Below are 27,316 nucleotides of genomic sequence, written 5' to 3'. Positions count from 1 at the left end.
CATCCTTGCCTTCTATGGAATTCTGTGAGATTCCATTGAACAAAATACCTATCTTTAAGCTTTAATACAGAGTAATAACAACCCACCCTTAATGCCTATTGACGAACATGCTTTTCACAATATGCACCAGGTCTACTGCCTTTTCCCTAATAAATAGATCAGGACTATATTCAACTAGGTCCTCCTGTAAGCTTTCTCTTAAGCCAAACAATGCAATACAAGCACTCTTTTTGGTGGAAGCACACAACTTAAGCCAATAAAAATCCTTTACCTAGGGAAACCAACATGTGGGTGGAGCCTAAGCCTCTCTCTCAGCAACACTCAGGAAGCTCTTTTTTAGTGATCACAAATGGTCCAACGACTGCAGCGCTGTCAAGGCAGATCTAAAATACATGTTAATTACTGTAGCCATGGTCATTCCATACTGCTCTGAAACACATGACTGCACCCCTAAGTCTAAAGTTAATGAGGGAAAGAATGGAGGATCTATGCTACTGCCACAGAAATAACAGTTATTTATTTATCTAAGATTTTTAACACTACTATATGCTGCCCCTAAAAGTTCAAATTCCAGTCCATTGAAAGCTTGATAACTTCTGCGTGTTAGTGGTCCTCTTCCAGGCAGCCGTACTGTGGTTTGCTTTTGCAGCTTAAACAAAATTAACACAGCAGCATGGAACGGAAGCACTGTTTTGGTGTAAGCATGAGCTCTGGCCAATCAAAATGTTCTCCTGTCCATCAGCATATGAATGGAGCCAAAGCCTATCTTAGCAGTACTTCTGAACACTCTTTTTTAGGTTGATCCTTGGAGGTCTGGCGACAGCTGTGCAATGATCTATGCAATACAAACATTTCTAAATCAGGTAATTTTAGACTGATTGTGTGCCCTGGACAAGATAAACTACGACAACCCCCCCACAAATGACCCTCAGGTACACCTTGAAAAGGAGATGTCCACATTAATGCAAAGCTACGTTTCATTTGTGCCACTTGTAGATGACACCAAGAAGTATTAATTTTTTGAAGTCATATAAAGACAGGTTGCATAAATCACTATAAGTGCTTCTATAAAACTGCTTGTCAAACAGGATGCTGGCATTCACAGATTTTTTGAGACCTGGCAGCACAATAAGCAGCCTGTAAGGCACATTTCATTTTATTTTGAGAGCTCAACTTTTAGCGAGTGCTGCCTTCACATTCATGGGTCCTTGTGACTGACTTTAAAACTTTATTGCGAGATTGTATTCAACCTGTAATCCTCTCCAATACTCCTTAATCCTTTGAACTTACATGTTTTCAGTTCTATCTGTTCAATGTCCTGTTTTCCTATTTCTCAAAAGTTGATATACCTCCATAAAAAATTGTTGTCAAGAGATTATCATTTTTGATTTGTGTTTTAGTATATTTAGAGAATTAATTTAACTTGGCTAAACATTGCTGATCCAGGCCAAATTGTTTTGGAGATGTGTTTCAGTGGTGATGTAACATTTCAGGAACCATGAGACCTAAATATTTCATTTTGGTGTCAAAACATAGGTTTTGGGGGGTCAAGTAGTCTTAAAGAGACAGAAAATAACTCCTCAGAGCAACCCTTTCGTCATTTTCAAATTGACAGCTATAATAAAGGATGAAGAGAAAAAATATATATATATACACACATACATATATATATATATATATATATATATATATATATATATATATATATATATATATATATATACGCTCCCTTTACACCACAAAACGAGTCACTCTAAAAGCGGGTGCTTTCAAACCGCAATGGTGTCCGCGGTCAATATGTAAGCTCCGAATTCCCAAAGATGCCCCGCCGGGGTTTCAGGAAAGCAGCACTCTCAAGCACGGCAGTAGGTTATAGCAGGGGGTTTATTAATTCAGAATAGACGCATTTCGGGAGAACACTCCCTTCGTCGGTATTCACATATATATGTGATATATATATATATAAATGAAACAAGTATAATTTTTTTTAAATCCTTTCATGTATAAACCAAACAATATTTATGATCTGAATATAAAAAAAAATAATGTTTTTCATTTCGGTTTTAGACACATTTTCATAGTTTATTTATTTTACATTTTTTATTGAAGTCCTTTAGTGACATTACTGATCAATAATACAGAAAAACTAAATTCATCATAGAGCATATCACGCCGGCAGATACAATCAATAATAACAATTACTTCCATCCCAAATATCCCACATATAAAAATTAATCATTCCCCAGATTTTATCAAATTTTCTTACCCCCCTGCCCGTAATGCATAGATTTGTTTGCTTATCCTGACTCTCCTCATTTTCTGTAACCATTCCTGCATGGATGGGATCTGTTCTGACCGCCAGTTCTGCAATAGCAAAGACCTGGCCACTGCCATTGCAATATACACTAATTTAGCTAGCTGGTCAGAGAGCTTGAGATCCGGATCAAAACCATAAAGCATCAATTTTACATTAAGGAAATCATAATCTTATAATAGGTTTGGAAAAAAACAAATATTTCATCCCAGAACACCCTGATTTTAGTACAGTGGACCATTACATGGGACCAATTGGCCGGAGCATGTTGTAGGCATCTAAAACAGTTAGGTGAATGATTTGCATACATTTTAGAAATGGCCGCAGGTGTAGGGTACAATAACCATTTACCAAAAAATAACATTCTGCGCCAATTGGCGCCCTGTAGTGTGTTGAAATTACATTTGTTAATAGTCCGCCAGGTGTTCAAAGATAATATATGATTTTCTTGTTCCTGCCATTTTTTAATTGCTTTTTGGCTTAAGTCCTCCTCCCTACCCTGCGCTAAACAGCGCTTCCAATCCCCGGGTTTCCTTGCACCTTCATTCAAAAAAAGGTCATTAACCAATTGGGCTGGCTGATTAAACTGTGTAGCATCCAATTGCCCCAAAAATTTATAAATCATAGTATAAGACCCGATCAACATAAAGTTCCTGTGAATTAAACATGCCATCTCTATCGGGGTTATCCATAATCCATTTTTTTTAAAATCCATTACTTTAGAAAATCCTGCCCTGGGCCAATTTTCCGCTATCTCTGACCCTCTTTTAATCCCTATTAACGAAAATTTACTGGATAGCAGGGTTGTTGAATTAAACAAGGGAATAGAATATCTTTTAAACATAGCGCAACGTTTTTTTAAAAACCATAGCATTGTCTTATAGCAGACTAATTTGGGAGATTTAAGTACCTGCAGAGGGGGAGGTATCTGACTTTCTAGGCAAATTAAATCGAAAAAGAAATTTATAAATAAGTTTTGGCCAGGAGTTAGGTTTTTAAATCTCGACAAATACTGTGCGAAATATGCATAATAATAGTCCCTGAGATTTGGCAAAGAGAGACCTCCTTGATCAGATTCCTCACAGAGAGTGCCCATTGCGATTCGGGGTGTTTTTTCCACCCAGACAAAAGCCGAAAACAAAGATTCTACCTTAGAAAAAAAATACTCCTGGCAAAAAACAAGAAATAGTAGAGAACAAAAAATTAAATAAAGGAAGAACGGACATTTTTATCAAAGCGACCCGGCCAAGAATCGATAGTGGCTGTGAGTTCCACCGTGCGAACATTACACGGATCTTTTGAAGAAGGGGGTCAAAATTAAGCCTATACAGATCATTGACTGAAGCTAGGAAAAAAAACAAGATATCTTTTTGGTTTAGTATTAATACAGCAACTTATGTCAGAATGCAGTACTGGATCTCTACCTCCACATACCAGAATTTCCGTTTTTTTTTAATTGATCCTGAAGTACCCTAACTTGTGATTGTAATTCGGGTTTAATTAACAGCATAATAGCGTCAGATTATAGTTTGATTTTAGCCATTAAAGGGACGGGAGGGAGAATATTCGCTCAATTCCGGATTGCAACTGCTAAGGGTTCAATAAAAAACGCAAAAAGAACGGGTGATAATGGGCAGCCTTGCCTTGTGCCATGCTTGACTAAGACTGACCCAACCATTACCGTATTTATGATGACATTGGCTTTGGCACCCGTGTAAAGATTCCGGATTAGGTTTATAATTTTATCTGGAATAGAAAAATACTGCAAAATAATAAAAAGTGTCTCCCAAACCACCAAATCAAAAGCTTTTTCAGCATCTGATAACAAAATTAACGCTGGAATCCCTCGTGTCTCAAAATAATCTAGAGCTTCAATCAAATAATGCGTGTTAGTGATCAGTTGCCTACCTGTAATGAATCCATTCTGATCAGAATGGATCAGATCTGTTGATATTTGGTTAAAGCGCATAGATAGTAATTTTGTAGCTATTTTATAATCGGAATTTAATAAGGTAATGGGTCGATATGAGTTTGGGTCTTTGGCTTCTTTCCCCTTCTTCAAAAAGCTCACCACAGTTCCTTCCCGAAATGAATCTGGTATTGGGCCCCCATCCAGCATAGAATTCAGTAATTGCAAAAAAAATATCGGAAAAGGCGCAAAAAAAGACTGAAAAAAACTCAGCAGGCAGACCATCTGGGCCACAGGCCTTGTTTGGGAGATCCTTCACTACTAACTCTATTTCTTCCATAGAAATTGGACTCGCCATTGTCGATTGTTCAGTTTGGGAAAGGGAAGGCTATGCGTACTTTCCTAAAAAGTCTGTTAACTTTTGCTGGTCTATATTATGTTGCTGACTGTAAATATTATAATGGGGGAGCATTATCTTCCCTATCTCAGCCGAATCTGCTGTGTCTATGTGGGTCACTGGGCATTTTAGACTTCTGATCGAATTAGCGGCAGCTTGCTCTCTGACCTGCCAAGCTAAAAACTTCCCAGTAAATTTACTTTCTTCATAAATTTTCCGGGATTGTCTTTATTTATTTATAACAGACTCCTCTATACACCCTTTGCCCTTCATAAACGCTTTCCAAACACTTCTCATACTTGCTGGTCTTGCTCATCCCCACAAGCCACTCTGTTTCACATGTTATTCTTATGTACATCTGTTCATGACTTTTGGTTACAGGTTTGGGCTCAAATCAATTTGATTTTTCACACATGTATTCCTTTTTCTCCTATTAACATTTTCTTAGGTAGCCTTTCCCCTTGCTGGGACAATGCTGAAATAAAACCTCAGATTATTGATTTGTTGTTGGCTGCTGCATTCCAGCAGATCACGGTAAATTGGAAGGACTCCTCCAATACTTCCTTTAAGGCGTGGTGGTTTAACGTTTGCCATAACCACAGACTTGACACTGCTTTTGTCTTTCCGGCTCACATGGCTGTGAAGTGCATGGACTTATGGCTCCCTGTCACGCTTTACTTAGATACATGTGCCAATCGTTTGTTTCATCCACTGCCTTCGCAACAAGAAGTCCTTAAGCCTCCCTGAATGCCCACTACATTCCATTTATCTTTCCTATATCACATTATTTTTATACTGCTTCCAGGTATTCCCATGCTTTCATGATTAATGTATCTCATACCTTTTCCTTATTTGATTCTAATGCCCAGATCTTCCCTTTTGATATTGTCTATAATTTTATGCTTGTTTTATTTCTCACAATTTCCAATGTTTTATATTTTTACTGTACTTTGTATTGACACCTTGCTTTTTTCGTTTCAATATCAAATAAAATTTTCTTGAACTTAAAAAAAATACATTTTCTGGGATTGTCTACGAAAAATCTCCTCGCTCTGGGTAAAACAAATTGCACTACGTTCCCGTTTTGCTTCATTTAATTGATGTTGAATACTACTGGAGGGGTTCACCTGCCTTAAATCGGTTAAAACTTGTATTCTTTGTTCCAACGAGTTCTTATTAGATCTAGCTGCTGTCAATGAGGCTGCATCCTTGCCTATAACGACGCCGCGAATGAAGGCCCTTAAGGCATCCCAAACAATATTAAGTGGGGCTGTTTCAATGTTACGAAACACAAAATCTCTGATCTCTAGTTTCAATGATGCGACCCATATTTCGTCGTTCAAATATGTTTTGTTGAACACCCAGCGTTTATGAGTTTTTCCCTAAAACAAACTCAGTGACTAACATTGCGTGATCAGAGAACCTGTTCTGAAGAGTCCTCTGTTGTTGCAAATTAAGTAGTCTAGAAACAAGAAAAAAATAAATCCTAGAGGAAGACTTAAATCTGCCTGACCAGCATGTGTATTCTTTTTTTAACGTGTTTCGTGTACGCCATGGATCGCAAAGGTCTAGTGTTATTTTATAGTTAAGAATAGTTTTCAGTGATTTAGGCTTGAGCTGCTTTCTTGATTGAGTAGTTGAATCCAAGTTTAAGTTCATAAGGACATTAAAATCCCCTCCGATGACAATATCTCCTGCCACCATCAATAAAGATTGGAACAGGTCTTCATAAGCTCTAGCGTTATCATCTACTGGTGCATAAAAGCTTACAAAAGTAATGGGTCTCTGTCTATTTTGGATTTTACATGTAGCCCAACACCAACGCCCTGAACCGCCCTCTTCTGTATGTATAATTTCAGCATGGATGTTCTTATTTAGAAATATCGCAACCCCTCGCTATGATTCAGAAAATGAGGAAAAGCCTCGATATGAGGCCCAAGCTTTAAACATTAGAAACTCATCGAGTTTTGGAGAGGAAATGGGTCTACTGTAGCAAAATTACAGAGGGATCTTCGTTCTTGAACCACATTTCTATAGGCCACATTTTCTTTTTATTATTTAGGCCATTAACATTAAAAGAAATAATTTTCAAACACTCCCTACTAGACATTCAAAATTAATTGCATATTTGTCTATTTTCAGACCGAATCTTTACACTTTACGAATAGCCAAAAACATGTCAGCCACAAAATAATTAAACAAAATAACACCAAGGACTTCATTTTTTCATTTCTTTTTTCACCCCCGCCAGCCCTTCCAGCCATTCCCCCCCATCAGCCACCACCACCTACCCATGACACCTATTCCCCCCAACCCCCCCATCCTGTGGCCCTACTTCCCTCCCCCACGCCAGCCACAGAACCCTTCCCCCTAACATTTGGGGTGTCTTGTTGTTACACCCCTTAACCCCTGGGACCCCTTGTACTCCACCTCCCCACTCCCCCCCCCATGAAATTCAGCATACCAAGCATACCTCAAATCATTTAGATTGCAAGTTGTAAACCACCATTAGCTGTGATCGAAAAGGAGAACACATCTTAGACTTTGCAGCATTATTCAAAACAGAATAGTTAATATAGAGATTTCTACCCCTTCTGACCATGTGAAATTTCCTTCAGCGAATCCTGTGCTTCATCCAAATCTGATAACATATCAAATTTGCCCTTGACCAACACCTTCAGTTTAGACTGCTGAGGAAACATAGCTTGGGCTCCATTGGCTTTAAACAGATGCAGAAGTTTCACGAACTCCTTCCTTCTGCGTGCGGCGGCTGCGGACATATCAGAGAAAATGCGGCATTTGGTGGTCTCATTTACTGCAAATTGTCTTTGCTGGATGGCTTTAGATAGAATTGTTTCTTTTATCCGGACATCTGAAAAATTTAACAAAATTGTACGAGGGAGTGTGGAATTGGGGAAAGGTTGGCCAGGTACCCGGTACGCTCTGGTAATGGTTAAGTCCCCTTCATATTCTAGGATCACTTTCTGTTTTAAAAAGGAAGTCACCCAAAGCACAGTGTTGGACCCCTCAATACCCTCCGGGACCCCCACTAATCGAAGGTTAGATCTTCTATTATAATTTTCAAAACGTCCAGTTTTGTTTCCAGCACCCGTGTGGTCTTGGAGAGCACTTTGACTTCTTTTTTTGCCTCCATCATCTGGTCTTCCAGGTTTGATATTCGGCTCTCAGCTTCTTGAAGAAGCAGTGGGAAGGTGGAGACCAAATCCTCAATCTTTTCCAATCGCTGGTGAATTGAGGCCAGTTCGGCTTTTTGTACTCTTTTCATCTCACGCACCTCATCTAAAATTAGATTTAGCATGTCCTTAACTGACATCTGGATTTCACCCACAGTCTCTGTGTTTGTATCTAAGATGGGGCTAAATGGGTCAGTCAAGTGTGCAGATTTGGTGTCTACAGAGGGTGAGAGTGGCTTACTAATAATTACGTGACCAGTATTGGAATCGAAGGGAGTACCAGAGGTCAATGGATTAGGACCTTGTGACACTGCAGCATTCGCCGATTCATCTCCTCTTTGTGCTGAGAGTCCTTGGGTACTGAAACAGTATTGGGCACCATGCTGAGTGCTGGATCCGAGTTCCCTGAAAACACTGACGGCTAATGTTTCTGGAAGGTGCTTGGATACTGAGAGAGCAACTGGTTGAGCAGGGCTGCTAATTGAATGTGTGCTAGGTTTTTTTCTCGGACAGAGGGAATTGCTTTGAACCCTTAATCGCACCAGGCGTCTTAGCTTTTTTTTTTCTTCATTTTGACCATCCTGAGCAGATTGAGCAGATTGGGGTACCTCCAAGCCAGTATTCACCTTCCCTATCTCAGCCAGCTCCGTGTTCTCACCAGTTTTCAGTGGAGGACCCCTCCAACTCATCTGAGCTTTCAGAGGAATCATCTTCTTTGCATTCACCTTTGCCTGCCAGCTTAGCGGCATCCTCTGCCTCCTTAGCCTGCTGTCGACGGGTTTTTGCTTTATTGCATGCATTAAGACGTTTGCCCATATTGTTTGGTCTGTATCTCCGTTCTCCCTTCTCACTCAAAAAACCGTTGACAATTAGCTCGTTGTTACTTTGCCAAAAACAAAACAAAAGGAAAAGAACAACTTCTGCAATTCAGTTTACCCGAGGTGAATGGGGTAAATGGCGTCAACACAAGGTAGTAGAGCGAGAGGTTCTGTGAGTTGATGAAAGCTTGCTTTTCAAAGTCAGTCCATCCTGCGATCACCAATTTTTAACTATTTACAAGCTTCTTTAACACCCATAGCCCCAAAAACAATGGGGGAAGCAGAGCATGCTGGATATTGTGGTCATGGCCCCCAGGGAAAAATGCCTTGGCTCAAGCTTGCAGGTACCGCCAATCCCTCTGACAAACAAATAGATCTGACAAGCAAAGGACCAGCTGTTTGTTTTAGTGGTTTTTCAAAGTTCTGTTCAAGAGCCTTAAACAGGAGCCTTATGCAGGAATACGACTCGTGCCACCTGCTGCCTATGTTTTTTTTAAGGCTGCCTGCCGCCGCTGTGGGTATTGGTTGAAGCTGCGCCCCGTGCCTGGAAAGACTTACCCATCGCCATCACCGAAAGCGGATATCCAAAATCGATGTAGCAGCTGAAGTTGCGATCTTTCTCGCAGGGTGCTTGCCGGCACGGCACTGGTCCGCTGGGGCGTCGAGAAAATGCTCCGAGAAATGTACTACCAACTTCGGTATCTCGAATCCCTTGAAATACGGGCACAGCTGCTGCTACTCAAAAACATAAGAACGCCAAAACGCCATGTCACAGAGAGCTAAGAGCAGCAGCGGAAACGCCAGCTACCTGCCGCCATCAGCATCCTGGAAGGGAGGAGGAGCAAGGAGGCGCAAAGATCCCAGGTGCTATGCGGAGGCATGGAACTCCATCATAGCCGTCCTGTAAGCCCACATTTTCATAGTTAACTTTGTTTGTTTCGGCAATTGCTTGTGGTACGGGTGCAGAATGTTGAACATTTGAGAAGAGCATATCGACAGGGTAATTCTCTTTTTGTAGCACAGGTTTTGCAAATACATCTGTGGGGAGAAGCTTTAGAAATTTCCAAATGTGTCCACACACAGAATAGGATGTCGGCGGTAGGTCACTTAGAACACTGATCTCTTGAACTCACTGTACCGAAGATAGTCAATGTCTGACAGTCATAATTTGCTTTCCACACACGCACCTGGTATTTTTTTTAATGTCTTTAAAGTCACATTCTTCTTCTGTCTCACAAATATGTTTAGAAACTTCACAGATTCAGCAGTTAAAGCTCTGAGCTTTGTTCCAATTTTGCTCATAGTGTCATCACCCATATAAAAATACGTGCCTCAATAAGAACACTGGGCATCTCTCGGTCAAGCTTCTTGTACAGAATATGAAGCGGGATAAAGTGGCTTTTCTCGCCTGTTGCATAACTCTGGCAATCACTGACTTGTGAACATTGAAACAAATCTAAGTAGCACAATAATACCATCTGTGACATTTGACAGTACAATGACTTGATTGGAACCATTTCGAACAGCCCACTCAACATGTGGCACAACACAAAAGGTCAGCTTCCTCCAATTTGCTGTTAAGTTCTTGTACAATATGGCCTGTACCTTTTGAATATCTCTCTGCAGGCACCAACTACTCATTGACAATCATTCCACTTGAAATAATTGGAAATTCAGTGTTCACTGAAGCATAAGCAATGTTTTGGCGAGTTAACATCTCCAAGTTCAAATACCTTGATGTTGAGAAACAGAATGTATCAAGTTGCAAAGGTATAGGTGTCAAATTTGATGCAGGCAGGGTCAATTGTTCCACTTCTAGACATTAGTCTGATTCTCTCACATTCTTTGACAGATAGTTCAAGATAACTGTTAAAGACAATGTGCAGTTCTTGCAGGGTGCACACTGACTTTGATATCTGTATTACAGTCTGAACAACCTCTCTGAAGTTTTTCATGGATGAAATCTTGTCCATTCTCAATTGTGACATAGTCCACAACAACAGTAGTGTTCAATGAGGTCCCCTTTTCAAATTGAAATTCTTCAGTGAAAGATTTTTTTCGAGCTCTTGTACGAGTTTGCGATTCCCTGGTTTGGCTGCTGCATCTCCATCAAATAATGAGTTTGTTGGAAGAAGATCATGCTGCAGTAAGTTCTTCATTAATTTCCCCCTATCCTTTGCTACATCCATCTCTCTATGTGCATGCAAAAGCTGTTTTTTTGTAACCTGTTTTGTAGTGGCTGGCTGGACAAAACTTTTACTATGTCAATTAAAGTGTGGCAGTTTAGCTTTAATGATTATGTCAAAAAGCTTTTTCTCTTTCAATACAAGTCTCTCCTGCTTCAGTTCTGCGTATAGCTTCGATCCATGTTCCAGGACATCTAGTAGATGTGCCTTTATATCGTTGTCCACATATTTGGTCACAAAGTTATGTAGTCACACAGGCTCAGTCATTTTAAAGGGGTTTCCTTTCTGCTGCATGAAATTAAGAAGGCTGTTGTTCAGTTAAAGAATCCCTAGGCAACCAATCGGTCTTAAGAACATATTAGGCCATGAATCTATGATAATAGCAATAGACTCAATGTGCCACTTTTAATTATATAAAAAATTAATTTTATTACTACAAACTATTGTTAAAATGGCTAGAGAGCTCATGAATTTGTACGGTTCTAATTTAATTAACAATAAATATACAAAAAAAGACATTACTATACAATACAATTTCAGACCTTGAATATATGTTGGTGATATAACATAGCTAGTGCAACTATAAATACCTTGGGATTATATGACACTGCGAGGTCTAGATAATCACTCAAATAAATATAACATAATGTGTACAAACAATACATAAAAAATATCAAGACAATAAAAGTTGTGCAAAATGAGACAATATAGTGACTTATGCCATCGAGAAATGGTGGTTCTTCAAAATATCATGCATAACTTGTATTGTCTAGATATTTTTTATGTATTGTTTGTACACATTGTGATGTTATATTTCTTTGAGTGATTATCACCAACAAATATTCAAGGTCTGAAACTGTGCTGTATAGTCATCTCTTTTTTTGTATATTTATTGTTTAATTAGAACCTTACAAATTAATGAGCTCTCTAGCCATTTTAACAATAATTTTGTACTAAAAGTGGTACACTAAGTCTATTGCTATTATCATAGAATCATGGTCTAATATTTCCTTCAGACCAATTTGTTGCCTAGAGATTCTTTAACTGAACAACAGCCTTCTTCAGTAATGAGTACCTATAAAGTTGTCACATGTTAGCTCCCAATCACCTTCCTGATCAGCATGTACCAAGTTTTTCACTAGAGTGATCATGTGTAAAACATTTCCCTAGCACTTGCAAAGTTCTGATTTTTCTTCACATTCTTTGACAAACTCTACAAACTTGGTTTTCAGATTTTCTGATTTTGAACTGAGTGTATTGAACATTGCCTGGTTATGCAAGATGTCTTTGGAATGAAGTGCACCCTGTGCCTTGTTCACTTCTGAGATAGGATATGTAAACCCTAATTTGTCATTCTTGTTTCAGAAAGCATTCCAAAGCAATGGGTTTATAGCATCAGATAGGATGAGCATACCTTGTAACAAACAAAGATAATGAGGTTCTCTCAATACTGACTGGACAGTGCATCATCTATGCCACATCCACAGAGAAAACTTCCTGCACACCGCAATGCAAACTTTTTTCATGTGGAAAACGCCCATCATAGGATAAACATCATCAAATTCTATTGGATTGCTTATAAAAATGACAGCTACAATATGAAAAACAACGTCATCACAAAAAGGTGGCTGGATAGGCCGGTCTTCAAGATGAGCACACACATTTTGGACATTTCTTTGAGCGGTGTGTACTGTGGCTTAGTTTGTGACTGGAGATGGTATTACTGGTATAAACCCAACCTTATTCGTAAGAACAGCATTCTGGTAGATTTGAGCATGAATTCCAGCCCAAAGTGGAAGTGACTTTTCTTAATTCTTCATCCTACACCGAATAAGCGATATAATGCATTTAGTTAAATCGGCTTTGAGGACCGCTGCCTCAGGTAGAAGATCCATATCCTAAGCCACTTAGAAACTTTCTGGTAGACTGAGACGTGTTCATGGATTATACTGATTATGCACAAATTGGCAAGACAGTTGGGTTATAAGTTTGCAGCTATGTTTGTTTATGCCTTCAACTGACACAGCTTGTTTTCCAACAGCTACTTCGTTGGTACAGTATTGAACAAGCACCATGGTAGTATCATGTGTGCTGGATGTTCCAGACAAAGAAGAGCCATCTTCAAAAATCAAAATCATCAAGAGCAGAAACTGTAAATACTTTCTTGGTAAAGTGACTTAGAAGTGGTGTGCTGTCGGATACATAAGATTTTACAGCATGAGCTGCTAACAAGTTCCTGCTCTGTACTATGTCGTAACTTGTTGATACACCAATCATATCAATTGAAGTGATTAGCTCTCTACTTGTGTACTTGTCATAGATTGCGTGGGCAGTCAACATGAGTAGTAAAGTTTTCTTTTTGCCGTGATATAATCCATAAAGCATGATTTGGAAAAGATTTACATTTGTACAGCATAAGCCTGTCAATTCATGGGATTGTCTTCCACTTCTTCGCTTCTATCTTCAAAGCCATCATCAATTTTGTCAGCTTCTGTGTCGAACTCAAGAACTTTATAACAGTTTTGCTTTGCTGATATTAAACAATGATGTAAAAAATGTTAAGATATCAACAGGCATTCCTGTTGACTCCCATGATTTGCAGAGCTTTGGAGCATCACAAATTTTGTCATTAACTCCAAAATCAAAATATTTCAGGACTTTTTTTTAAACAGTTCCTGCTGAGTTTACTGCATCCTGCGATCTTATTTTGGTAGCAAGTACTACAGGAGTCAAATCAGCTGAGAACACCATAAGTGGCAAATTATTTTTGTTAGACTGACCAAAACTAATTCTGTCACTGTACATTCCCACTAGAAAAATATAAATTTCATTATTATGGATCAATACAGTTTTATCAATGTTGACCATTATTTCTCTGATCTCACAGAGTGTGAACCTGTAGTCAGCACTCAAGTGAGGCTTTAAAACTACATTTTCTGTTCCAAAGAGTACAAACTTAACTGAAGGCTGACAGTTACATTGCTGCTGGGAGCTCATTGCACATTCATATTTTTGAATGTATGCACACATACAGTTCGGGTTGGCATACAAATCTGCAGCAAATACATTCACCTCATTGTTTAGATCAGCTACTTGGCTGAAAACTTCATCATGGAAGGAACTGCAGATACATTCATGTTGACCATTTGAGACTCTTAGTCTGTACTGTGTTCTTTCATCAATACCTTTGGTCCTTGTTCTGGCTAAAACACAGATAACACATTGAGGATCTTCTGCATTCTGATCAGTTGTTGGAGGTGGACGAGGGGTAGCCATCGACCTTCTAAGTGGATGGACGTTGGGTTTGGTTGTTGTCACTTTCTCAGAAGACTCGGATTCTTGTCATTCACTGGTTTGTGCAATTGTGACAGGTTTTTCCCCATTGTATAGGACTTACAGCATTTGTTGAAATGATTAAATATGTGATCCTCTTCATCCATCAGTTTCAATCTTTTATGAACTTCGTCTTGCTGTATTTCTGCAACATTTAGAACTCTCATTGGTCCTGCCACGGTTGTTTTTAGCTTTTCTTTTGGTTAATTTGGCATATGACACGTTTTTCTTTGTTGTACGAGTCCTCTAATTTTTTGTAGTTAGCAACACTGTCTGGTGGTAGAGCCTCTGCTGCCACCTGCTTCGCTCATGTGTACGTATTGGAATCAACAGAAAACCTGAAACAAAAATATTAAAATAAAAGATCACAATGATGGCTAAAACACATCATTTTAGAACCGCTATTATGGAAAATAGTGGAAAGATTGCTCTGAGGAGTTATTGTCGGTCTCTATAAAACTACTTGACCCCCATAGCCTATGTTTTGACACCCAAAGTAAAGTATATAGGTCTCATGGTTCCAGAAATATTACATAATTATTGCACAACATCCGCCATTTTTTTAAATGTTGCCTAGAAAAACTCAGCCCAGATTTGCAATGTCTACCAAAGCTAAATTACTTCTCTAATGATACAAAAACACAAATCAAAAATGAAAGTCTCTAAACAACAATTTTTTTTAATACACGTATAGCAAGGGACCAGGACTATACTCGTGAACACTTTTTTAGATTGATCTAGGAGGTCTGACGGCAGCTGCACAATGAACTATGCTATGCAAAAGTTTCAAAATCAGGCAATGTCTGACTGACTGTGTGCCCTGGCCTTTTAAAAGTAACATACTCAAACCCCCACGAATGACCCACAGGTTTTCAAAAGGAGATGTGCACATGAATGCATTACTACGTTTCATTTGTGCATGCAGATTTGTTTTAGACCTGGCAGCACAATAAGCAGCTTGTGAGGAACATTTTATTTTATTTTGAGAGCTTAACTTCTAGCGAGTGCAGCCTTCACATTCCTGGGTCCTTGTGACCGACTTTAAAACTTTACAGCTAGATTGGATTCAACCTGCAATTATCTCCAATACTCCTTAATCCTTTGAACTAATAATTTTTCAGTTCTACTCTCCGTTCAATTGCATGTTTTCCTATTTTACGGAAGCTAATCCTATTTTCAATGTGGTTACTGCTTGGAGTAAAGTTTCAACTGAGGCTTTAGTTGCATAATTCATATCATGATAGCCCCCACAATATGTTTGAAAGTGTGATGACAACATCCTTAAAGACAAACTCGTGTGATGGACAATTACACGTATTAAAAATATTTTGACTTTATTCTCGGAATTAAAAATGCATGGCATTTAGGGCTGCGTATAAATCGTATTACACTTTTGCCATAGCAGCCTACTCAATTATAAACTACAAATTCAGATTACCATTGAGAAATACTTTACCAAACATATTTCCATCCTTTAACATTTGTAAAGGAATATTTAAAGCTACTACTGAACTAAATGCCTTCACATCATTGAAAACACAAGTCACCAGCTAGACCATCCACTCTCTAAGATGCCAGCTCGGCCTACTTTATCTCCATGGAGAAAAGACAGAACTAAAATGAAAACTAATCCATTTTGGTGTGGATCTGGGGTCAAGCTTTGGTGTTCTCATCGGACTGCTGCAACGAAATCTACAACCCCTAGTCACTTCCCCTACCCAGCCCGCTCCCCAAGTGAACTCCTGACTGGCTGCATTTCCTCTTATGTCAAAACACAGACCCCCTGCTATTGATCTGGTCATGAAGGGATGTGCACAGCGCTATTTTTTAAATTCATAAAAACAAGTGGGCAGCTTGTGGCCTTGAAACAGCAATCCCGCTAGTTAAACGACGCGCTTTTGTACGGTTGAACAATTCACATATATAAAAAGAAAACATTATCAATGAAAATATGAAAGCTTTCTAAATACAAACAAGACACGAACACCACGGCTGGGCACCTTCGGACTGCATGCAACCCGCTGTCGGACACCACTTTACAAGCAAGAGCAGCAGCAGTTGTCAGATGTAAACTACCAAGATGATGTACGGTGTTCAGGGTGAGAGAGCACAAGTTTGAAAAAAATGTATAAGTACGCCATATTTACAAGCACGTAGTTAGTTTAAACATGTTTTTCACACGAGTGTTTTATATCCAGGAGTGAAATATACAGAGTGTTTTATATTCAGTAGCGAAAGGTATAGAATGTTAAGTAGAGTAACTATAATTATAACGGTGTGAGATTAATGTAGAAATGTTGGAATATATGTGAAAACCTCATGTTCTCATGTTAAAAGAATCATGTCCGAATTAAATGTAACTTTGAAATCCAGTATAATGTGTAGGCCTTAGGGCAATTCACAGCAAACCTGAACGTGCTGCTAAAATAATGTGAGATAAGGTTGACATGGTTCTTCCAAATGTACTATTGAACTTAGGGTTAAAAGTATATGCTTTATAGATGTGTTATTTTAGAAACGTATGCTAGTTAAGAATGTTTGCTGTTTAAATCAAGTTAACGTTTTAAGAGTGCAGGGACCTGCTGCATGTAAATCAAGTAGGCCAGAGGAGATAATGTCATGTCGTTTAAATCGTCATGTGCTCGTTAGAGAAGAGGTCGCGAGGTGTCCAGCACAGAGCTTTGAGAGTATTTTACGACTAAAGATATGGTGGAGTCTGGAATTTGAGGCCCACTGCAGGACGAGCTGTATGCAGGTGCGAGGGTCCTAATCAGCTCGAATGAAAGGGACTTTGTTCAGTGGCGCCTTGCGCAGGCCTGTAGGAGTTTCCAGGAATTTCAGGGGGTATCAGCGCACTGGAGAAGAAGCCTGGGAACCAAGGTCAACTATAACGAGGGTCTTCAAGAGTACCATCATGGAGTTTGCCGCGCAAAGATGTACCACGTGAGGGGCGTCCCAAGGGGCGTTTCTTTTTGAAATGTGATTTGGTATTAGGGAAAGCGACCCGGGAGGAGAGCAGAGCAGATGATTTTGGGAGCCTAAGGAAGCGGATGGGTAGGCAGATAGGCTGATCAGGAGAGACCCATTATCAGAGAAGAGACAAAGAGAAGTGCGTGATCTTCTTAGGAAGTCACCACGGCTGACACCTAGAGGGTTAAGATCTTGCTAAGTAGGGATGTCACTTAGTATAGTGTAGGGACAGACTAACCTTAATTTTCTTTTCTGTAATGACTTTGAGGTTGCAACTTATATCCATTTTGGCAACCCTGATGGTTTTCGAGTTTGTACTTATTATTCTGTTTTTCAGACTTAGATTATTCAAGAAGTTCATGTTTATAGTGATACCCATTTACCTTTTGAATCTCATTTTGAGAAGTTTGTATCTTCAGTTATCTTTGACTTTATATTAAATCTTTAAAACTTAAATTTGGTCAGTGGTCATTTAGAGTGGTGTAAGTTTCTTAAATTGATTGACATATTGTGAGATTACCTTTTACTCAACGACAGGTACCAACGATTCAGTCGACATAGTTTGGGATTTGGTAAGATAATTAGTAACCAGTAATCCCGCGTTAGCAGTTGGTAGCAGAGGATGGTTATCTTCTTGAGGAAGGTAATCTAGAGAGGTTAGTTTACCCCAAGGCCCCATGACATCGAGAGACGAGAAGAGGAAGAATCGTGTGCCGAAGGTGTAGACGGTGCGAAAAAAGCAGCAGTATCGGAGAGTGAGTATAAAAAGGGTCATGCGTGAACAGATTGCGGTGTTTTGTGTTGTATTTGTATTGTAATGTCTTGCGGAGTTGAATGCCTGTAGTGTGAATGAGAGAAGGTTGTGAGCGCGCGCAACCTGGTAAGCTGGTTACCTGGTAAACGGGTGAACTGGTGAAATCTTAAGTTCAGGCCAGAGCTTAAGTGGTTTTGGGTGTATCGAACATCCAGGGTAGTTGTCGACCATAGTACGGAGGTCACGAGGTACCATTGACCGCCGTGGATCCAAGATAGGGGGAGTGTAAGAGTGAGTGTATGAGTAACGGACGCTGGTCGAAAGTTACTGTGTGTGAGTAACCTATCGGAGAAGGCGATTGTCTGGAAGTAAACGGAAAGACATTTCGCCAAGTTAAGGTGACAACTACAGAAAGACTGTGGGCGTACAGTCAAGAAAGGTGATCGCTTGGACGGAAGTAATCACTTTTCAGAGTATGAATGGGACGCGTGCATGACCGAGGAGACGAGCTGAGAAAGGAGGGGAACTGCTGCGAAGGGGGACGGGTGACGTCGGCTAGAGCCGCGCTGTGATTAAGCGGTTGGTGTGACGTTAGCTAAAGCCGCGCTCTGGTTGGGCGGCTAGCGTGACGTCGGAGGAAAGTCGCGTACGGATAGGCCAGTTAGTGAGAACGGCGCTGAGATTGGTGGAGTGTCATCAGGAAGTAAACAAACGTAGAGAAAAGAGAAATCATGAAGTGTTTTAAGTGTTTGAAAGGGATTTTTAAACGTAAACGAAGTGAACATTATTATGGGGAAGAGGCTCCGCCGGAGGGTACGCCAGCTCATTATATGGCAACGAATGTGGGGCTGCATACCATATTGTGGATTGGGGCTTGGAATAAGCTTACGGAAGGGAATGAGGAAATGCAGTTCCCGAGGTACGGGACGTTTAAATTAGAGGTGTTACATCGGCTAAAAGCAACCATGTCCTCATTGAAACCCTCACCCAGACCAACACAGTTTGAGGCTCTTAATGCATGGATTAAGGCTGCACACGACCGAAATTTGAACAGGCGTCAACAAAGACTGACGCGATCGGTAAGGGCAGTGCGAGATTCCAAATGGGATGAGGAGGAAAAGCGTTGGAGAGTACAGACTATTGAGGTGGAAAAAATGTATCCGATGAGGGAGGTGTCAGGAGGAGGAAACCTCATGGAAGAAGACGAGGAAAGCGAGTCGGAGGACAATCTGATAAACAGATTGTTAATGGATAGACCACCTCCGAGAGTGGGGTTAATAGAAGATAGAGGGCTCGCAAGGGAAGATGGAAATGACAGAGGGATATACACCACTCCCTATATCGGAATGGACACCTATCAAAGGCGGAGAAACACCTCCAAACAACACTGTACAGAGTGTAGTGGGAAGGTTTGTGGTGCAGAAAACGCCAACCACCGAAAGGGCTGAATCTGTGGGATTACCAGACGCTCTTCAAGTGCCTGTTACCATAGGACCCATAGTTTCGATCTATAACTCTGAGAGAGATAGGGGGGAACAACAAAGGCAATTGGATAGAGAAAGGATCGAGATGGAAAGGAGGAATAACGTGACAAATGCATGGAAGCAATTGCCAGGTTCGGTAACATGGAACACCCCATTAGACACAACTGTCGGTCCCAATTCAGAACAGGGAGGTCCGAGAGGACCAATGGATCTAAGGGGACCGCGGCCAAGATCCTTTTCAGAGTTAAGAGCTGATTTGAGGGAATGGGACGGGTCCATAGTATCTCCGAGTAACAGGACAAGAACGGAACCAGAGTGGGAAAGCAGGGGTAACGGGACTGTATCTCATTGCGGGGCCAGCGAAAGCAGTCAGGGCCGGGAAGGCCAAAGTCAAGAGAATAGAGGGGATGCATGTCCTACAAATCAGAGAGAACAGCCGGAACAAAATACTAGGATTGTAGAATGTGAGGAAATGTCCCGTCTCTGGGGGAAAGGAGGAGATGAGGCGGTACGGGCTTTTCAGAATAGGTTTAGGTGCCTTCATCATACACTTGGGGAAGACGTTCAACATTGGAGAAAGGAGAACAGCGATAGGTCCCGCCATGCCTCGAATAATCAGGAATCACAGGGAAGTAGGGAAGAAAGAGGGAGTAATGAACATCTTACCCTGCATCCCGTGAAACTAGCCAGGATGGGGAGAGAGAGGCTAAGAGGCATGAAGGAGTGTTTCACCACCCACCCCGAGAAGATGGAAAGGCATGGGATCTAGAGAGATGGGAACAGGGGAGGACTCCCTATAACTCACCAATACCTAAACGTAGATCTCGGAGCTGGGATGGGAGAGATGCGGATGGAGGAGCTAAATTGAGTGTCTTAAAAGCTGAAACTAAAGCAAAAAGGCTTGATGTTACTAGTTTAAAATCAGATGTTGATGAGATAATAGATGGAACATTGCCTTTGGAAAGGATAGAATTGTATGAACAGGATGAGTTATTGTTCATGGCAAAGGATATTACTAGGAAAGCTAGAGCGTTTCATGAAAAACTGACTGATTTGGCAGATAGATATGCCGTGGATTTGTCTAGGACAAGGGCATTGCAGAGTAACCACAGATTACAGTACGCAGATCAGGATCTAGATGAGAAGAGAACTACTGGATTAAAAACACACATAAGAGAGCTGGTATCAGGGATAAGAGTGTGGAGGGTACTGGATAAATGGGAAGAAAGGTGGTCGAAAAAGGGCACGGTTAGACGAAGTGCAAATGTGATGACCCCCGAGGGAAGGGTAATGCATATGGAGGCATTCCCTTTGCGAGAAATATCAAACGGAAATTATGTACATGTGCCCTGGAGTAGAGGAGACTTAGCTGCATTTACCAACTCATTTCCGAAGTTGCGGGACAATCCAGTAGAGTGGTATAAGCAGGTAGAGAGGTTTGTTAAAATTTCGAAGGTATTGTGGATTGATTTGAACACGTTGTTTGACATCGTGGTCCCATCTGATCTGTGGACCCCTTGTAAGACTAGTGTTGAATGGCCAAATACTGAACCAGTGAGGGATGCTCGGACTAATGGACCGTCCGAGATTGTCATGCAAAAGTATGAAAGGGTAATAGCATGGCTGAAAGATAAGGTACCACCACAGGACATAGATTGGGTAAAAATAGACCGAACAAGGCAGGAACCCAAGGAGACAGTTCACGAGTTTTATGAAAGATTATTGAAAACATTCAAGCAATACAGTGGACTAGATGTAATGGATCCCAAAGATATAGGGCAGTTTGTGTCAAAGTTTGTCTTGGGGTTGAGACCTGATATTTGTTTGATGATACAGCAACATTTAATCTGTTGGCAGAACAAACCACTAGATGAGATTTTACGTTATGCGAGGTACTGCAGTGACGAGATAGATTCTAAAGCCAAGAATCTAAAGGAGAAATTGATGGTGGTGCAAATGCAGTCCGCTGGGAAGGGTGGCCAGCAGAAGCAGGGGATGGGACGAAAACCAAACGGTCAGAATAAGGACAATGAGGAAGGACAGAGGCCTAGGATAGACTTTGCCACTTTAAAGAAAACGACAAAGTGTCATCAGTGTCACCAGGTGGGGCATTGGCGACACGAGTGTCCCTTTAACCCTGAAAATGGAGAGCTAGAAGTAGAAGAGCAGGTCCAAGAAGTCCCAGTGCAAAAGGTGACAGTCCCAAGTAGTAAGGTGGCCAAAGGGGGGACTTCGGCTCCACGGGCCCAATTCCCACAGCCACCGAAGATAGCAGCTGGGGGAAAGGTCTTTAAACAAATGCCTCTGTTTGTCGAGGAAGAAAAGTGTTATTACATTGATCCATTGACAGGACAACGGGTGAGCAGTGAAGAGGACTGTACCCTTGGGGCAGTTCTAGAAGTGGATCAGAGAGGGCCATTTGTTGAGGCAGAAGTGGCAGGATGTCCCACTACGTTCTTAGTGGACACTGGGGCTACTCGTTCGACTCTGAGGTCAGCGGTGGTTCCAGACTTGCCGATGTCAAGGGAAACTATTCAGGTGGTAGGAGTCGCAAATAAAAGGATGACTAGTCCTTTGACAGAACCAGTGTCTGTGAAAATTGGAAACCACATGAACGAACATCAGTTTGTGGTTTGTGACTCAAGTCCGGTATGTCTGTTAGGAAGGGATTTGTTGTGCAAATTGAACTGCACCATATACTGCACCCCGCAAGGAGTGGAGGTACAGACTACCGACGAAGATGCTACTTTTAAGGTGGCCAATTCAAAATCTTGTGTAGAACTATATCCTACTCTGACAATAGAAGATCTTCCCCAAGATTTAAGAGATGCAGTGGCGTCAGAGGTATGGGATTTCACAGGAGAAGAAATAGGATTGATTAAGGGGGTAGAGCCGGTAAAAATTCTGGTAAAACCAAATGTTGAGTTTCCAAGAACGCCTCAATACAAGTTGTCCCAGGAAACGATTGCGGGAATAAAACCTGTGATCGAGTCAATGATACAACAGGGAATACTGAAAGAAATCGTGGGTAGTCCTTGTAACTCCCCGATTATGGGTTTGCAGAAACCTAGCGGGAAGTTTAGGATAGTTCAGGATTTACGAAAGATTAACAACATAGTTGTTTCATGTTGTCCCGTGGTACCGAATCCTTCAGTGATACTGTTTCAAATACCATGTCAAGCAGAATGGTTCACAGTGATAGATCTTTGCCAGGCCTTCTTTTCAATCCCATTGGATGAAGAGAGCAGGTATCTTTTTGCTTTTAAAATGGAAGATCGCGTTTTAACATGGTGTCGAATCCCACAAGGATTCACAGACAGCCCATCCATCTTTAATCAGTTGTTGAAGAAGAATCTTGAGAATCTAGTACTGCCACAGAACTCTGTTCTGGTACAGTACATAGATGACCTACTTGTTGCGTCAGAGACAGAGGAAGCTTGTAAAGCAGATTCAATTGCCTTACTGAACCATTTAGCTGAAGATGGACATAAGGTATCTCCGAGCAAGTTGCAGTATTGTCTGACAGAAGTACAGTATCTAGGGCATAGGTTAGAAAAAGGGAAACGTAAGGTGTCCCCAGAGAGGATTGAGGCGATAATGAAAATGAATGCGCCTACAACACAGAGAGAAGTTAGAATGTTCCTAGGAATGGTGGGTTACTGCCGACAGTGGATAGTTAACTTCTCACTGAAAGCAAAGCCCTTACAGAAACTGACGCACAAGGAGGTGAGTGATCCGGTACCATGGGATGAAGAATGTCTGGTGGCATTTTTACAGCTGAGAGACGATTTGTGTCGTGCTCCGGCTCTGGGAATGCCAGATTACGAAAAGTCATTTTCACTCTATTGCTGTGAGAGAGAGGGATGTGCTTTGTCAGTCTTGGCACAGACCCACGGAAATGCCCGTAGACCAGTTGCATATGTTTCGGCTACATTAGATCCAGTAGCCGCAGCGTTGCCCGGATGTCTCAAATCCGTTGCTGCAACGGGTGTCAGCATTGAAAGGAGCGAGAGTATTGTGATGGGACATCCAGTGGTGGTGTATGTACCGCATTCAGTTGAATTGTTAATGACCAGGACGAAGACGCAGCATCTGACCAATAGTAGGCTCACGCGCTACGAGCAAGTTATTCTTGCCGCGGAGAACGTGACTCTCAGGAGATGCTCTGTCTTGAATCCTGCTACTTTAATGCCATTACCTACTGTAATAGAAGGCGAAGGATGTGAAGACCACGATTGCCTTGATGTGACTGAACTATGCACGAAACCCAGACCAGATATTGTGGATGAGCCATTGTCTGACCCCGATGAAATTTATTTTGTTGATGGCTCATGTTTAAGAGACGATACTGGTCGGTTGAGAGCAGCTTATGCTGTTTGTACCATTACTGGAGTTGTGGAAGCCGCTTGCCTGGAAGGAGTACATTCCGCACAGGTAGCAGAAATTATTGCCCTAACTCGTGCCTGCATAGCAGGAAACGGAAAGAGAGTCACCATATACACTGACAGCCAATATGGTTTCGGTGTGGTTCATGATTTCGGGCAGTTGTGGTCTCAGAGGGGTTACATGACCTCCTCTGGTTCGCCCATTCGAAATGGAGAATTTGTGCGGCTGTTGTTAGAAGCATTACAAGGTCCAGTTGACATCGCAATAGTAAAATGTGTAGCTCATACTAAGAATACAGATTTTGTGTCACAAGGTAACAGATACGCTGATGAAGTCGCACGCTATTGTGCGGAACAAAATTATTCTTTCTCAAAGGTGGAAATAGAAGGTGCAGAAGAAAAGACTGAATTAAGTATGATGTTAGAAACTGTAGAGACTTGGGAGGATTTAAGAATAATGCAGGAGAACGCACCTGAAACAGAGAAAAAGGCATGGGAAATAGCAGGTTGCGTGCGAAGTGAAATGGATTTTTGGGTTTCAGCAGATGGGAGAGCTGTGTTACCTGAAGAATTAGCTAATCCCATGGCGAGAGAAATACATGGTCCAGTACATCTAGGAAGGGATGCTATGATGAGTGTTTAGGCAAACTTGGTATTGCCCTAAATTTAGAATAGCAGCAGAATCAGTATGTAAGCGATGTGTTACCTGCCAACAACTGAACGTAGGCAAACGAACACCAGTCACACTGAGTCACATTGGGAGGTCGGGGGGGCCTTTCAATAGAATGCAATTAGATTTCATCGAAATGCCAAGAGTCAATCGCCTTAGGTATGTGTTGGTGATTGTATGCGTATTTTCCAGATGGGTTGAAGCATACCCTACACGTAGGTGCGATACACTCACAGTGGCTAAATTGTTGCTCAGGGAGTTGATACCGCGCTTCGGGGTGCCTGCCTCTTTGGAATCGGACAGAGGAAAACATTTTAACAGCGAAATAGTGAAGATGTTGTGCTCCACACTGAATATCGACCAAAAGCTGCATTGTAGTTATCGACCAGAAGCTTCAGGAATTGTGGAACAAGTGAACGGCACGTTGAAAAATAGATTGGCTAAAGTAGTGGCATCCACATCTTTGAGTTGGCCAGATGCTCTTCCTTTAGTGCTCATGAGCATGCGCAGCACCCCTGACAGGAGGACAGGTCTTTCTCCCCACGAGATCCTGATGGGGAGGGCCATGAGACTTCCTACAGTTCCAACTACTGCCCTATTGAATATTACAGATGATCTGATCTTGGATTATTGTAAAGGACTGTCTGACGCCATCCATTCTGTGTCCCTTCAGGTGCATGCGGCTGAAGTTCCAGCATCGAGGAACCTGTGTCATGATCTGAACCCAGGGGACTGGGTCTTGGTAAAAAAACACGTCCGGAAGAACTGCCTAGATGTTCGCTGGCGTGGGCCCTTTCAGGTAATCCTGATCACGAACACCGCGGTGAAGTGCGGGGGGCTGCCAAATTGGATCCATGCTTCCCATACTCGAAGAGTTCCAGCACCTCTAGAAGGAACAGCTCCCATCCCAGACGAAAGCCCGGAAGTGGAAGAAGAGTTGCAAGAAGGGATTGAGGCAGCTGAGGGGGTGTCGGAAGAAGTAGGGAACGCAACGGATTCAGAAGAAGAGCGAAGGCAGGACGGCAGTGAGACAGAAGACGCAACTGAAGGAGAGAGCAGAAGTGAATACGACTCAGACTCAGATCCGTATCAGAGCGACCAAGAACCAAGTGAGAGGACAAGGAATAGGAGAATAAGGCTTGGAGCTGCCACTTGGCCAGCAAGGAGAAGAAGGCTAAGTTTGAGGTCGGCCCAAGAAGAAACGCTTGCTCCTATATCCGAAGACTCAGATCCAGAAGAAGATATCCAGGATCAAGCCGAGGAGGGTCTTAGAAGATCAAGGAGGGTGCGAGTGCCTAGCAGAAGATACTCTACTCCCGACTGGACCTACCTTGTTGCAGATGTCTGGGAGACACAGAACAGGGAGGATCAGGGAAGTGGAACTGATCAGAACTGACCCGATCATCACAGTGCAAATAAGGTTTCTACTGCCAGGAGCGGAGACCGAAAGGTTGCTGACACTCAACATCGTTCATCCTGTTCTCCTGAGTGGAATAAGAAAATTGATTTTAGAGACAGTTGAGTTTCCAGTTTGCTGTTCACGATATCCAATATTGGAGGGAACTCTTCTTTGTTTGGAAATGCTTGAGCGAGTAGTGGAAATGCTAGGAGCGCTTATTGTTGTGGATTAATACCATATTACGAATGTCTTCAAAGGGGCGAAGAACTGGAAAGGTGAAGAAAGTGATCTTGATTAGAACGGACCCCTTTGTAATTGTGGATGTAGAACTGATAGTACCAGGAGTAGAAATTGAAAAAACGTTAACTCTCAATTTCGTCCGTCCACTTGTCTTGAGCGAAATAAGGAGAACAATCCTAGAAAAAGTTGACTTTCCATGTTGTGGTACGAACTGCCCAGAACCTGAGGGAATGATACTTCGGATGGACATTTATGAAGATGTAGTGTCACTCCTTGAGTCATACATAACTTCAGACGAAAATAAGACTTCTGAAGAGAAATTGTAAACTTGTTGCAAGATAACCTAGCGCCGAGTGGAAGAAGAAAAGTAATAGGGGTTTCCTTTTAGTGGATGGAGAAGGGCTAGGGTTGTCTATTTTCTACTGGACTTTGAACTGTTTTGCGGAAACAAATTGTCAAGCTTCCAAGTGTTCAAAGAAAGACATTGCAAGAGAGAAAGACTTTGTTTGAAAAGAAGAAGAAGTGAATGCTGGAAGAAAGTCAAGAACTACACTGTTTGAGAACATGGAGGCTGGCAACCCGAACCGCAGGGCAAAATGTATAGCTGTTACACTTTTAGGAGTAGTGGTTTCTCTTATAATTTTAGTGGTAACTGTTTCATTCCTAGTGGGACACGAAGGGGATGAAACCGCAGTCAAGGAGGATAAGGGAGTATCAACACCGAAAACTACCATTATTAAAGAGAAGGGAAACATCAATGAGAAAGACAAAGCGTTGTTAGATGCAGAAATAAAAAGGCTTCACACAGATGAGTCACAGGGAAATTACAAGTCAAATGCTTATGCTAAATTGCTTTATGAATATGTTGATGCCATGGAAGTGAAGGATTGTTACGTTTGTATGCAATTACCAGCTTCAGTGGAGGAGGGTATCAGATACCATCATCTTCCGTTGACATATGGAATAACGTGCAGTTTATTGTTGAGCATGTTTTATGGACGAGACGGATTTGAGTATTACTTCTCGAATTTCGACTCGACATTGCCAGAGGTCCCGAATTTCAAGCATTTGAACAAATGGGACTACTACAAAAGCGAAGACAGATTACACAAATGGTTTATTCCATGGAAAACGTTAGATACTTCACATGCTCGAAGAAACAATCTGACTTGTCAAATATCAGAGGTTGAGAAAAAGTTTATAGCACAGGTAGATACTAGATACAGGAGGCAGAAGATTTTGAAAGCATCAGGACAATGGGAA

At 41.5% G+C, this 27,316-nt stretch overlaps 1 protein-coding gene across 3 annotated transcripts in view; it reads right to left on the bottom strand.

Annotated features, from left to right (window-relative positions):
- TPST2 (tyrosylprotein sulfotransferase 2) overlaps nucleotides 1–27,316 on the bottom strand; it is a 423,271-nt gene that overhangs the window by 268,704 nt on the left and 127,251 nt on the right. The gene's annotated exons all lie outside the window — the stretch shown is intronic.

Source organism: Lissotriton helveticus, chromosome 11, assembly GCF_964261635.1.
Source record: "Lissotriton helveticus chromosome 11, aLisHel1.1, whole genome shotgun sequence".
Lineage (NCBI taxonomy): Eukaryota > Metazoa > Chordata > Amphibia > Caudata > Salamandridae > Lissotriton > Lissotriton helveticus.
This window is presented reverse-complemented; position numbering and strand designations above follow the sequence as displayed.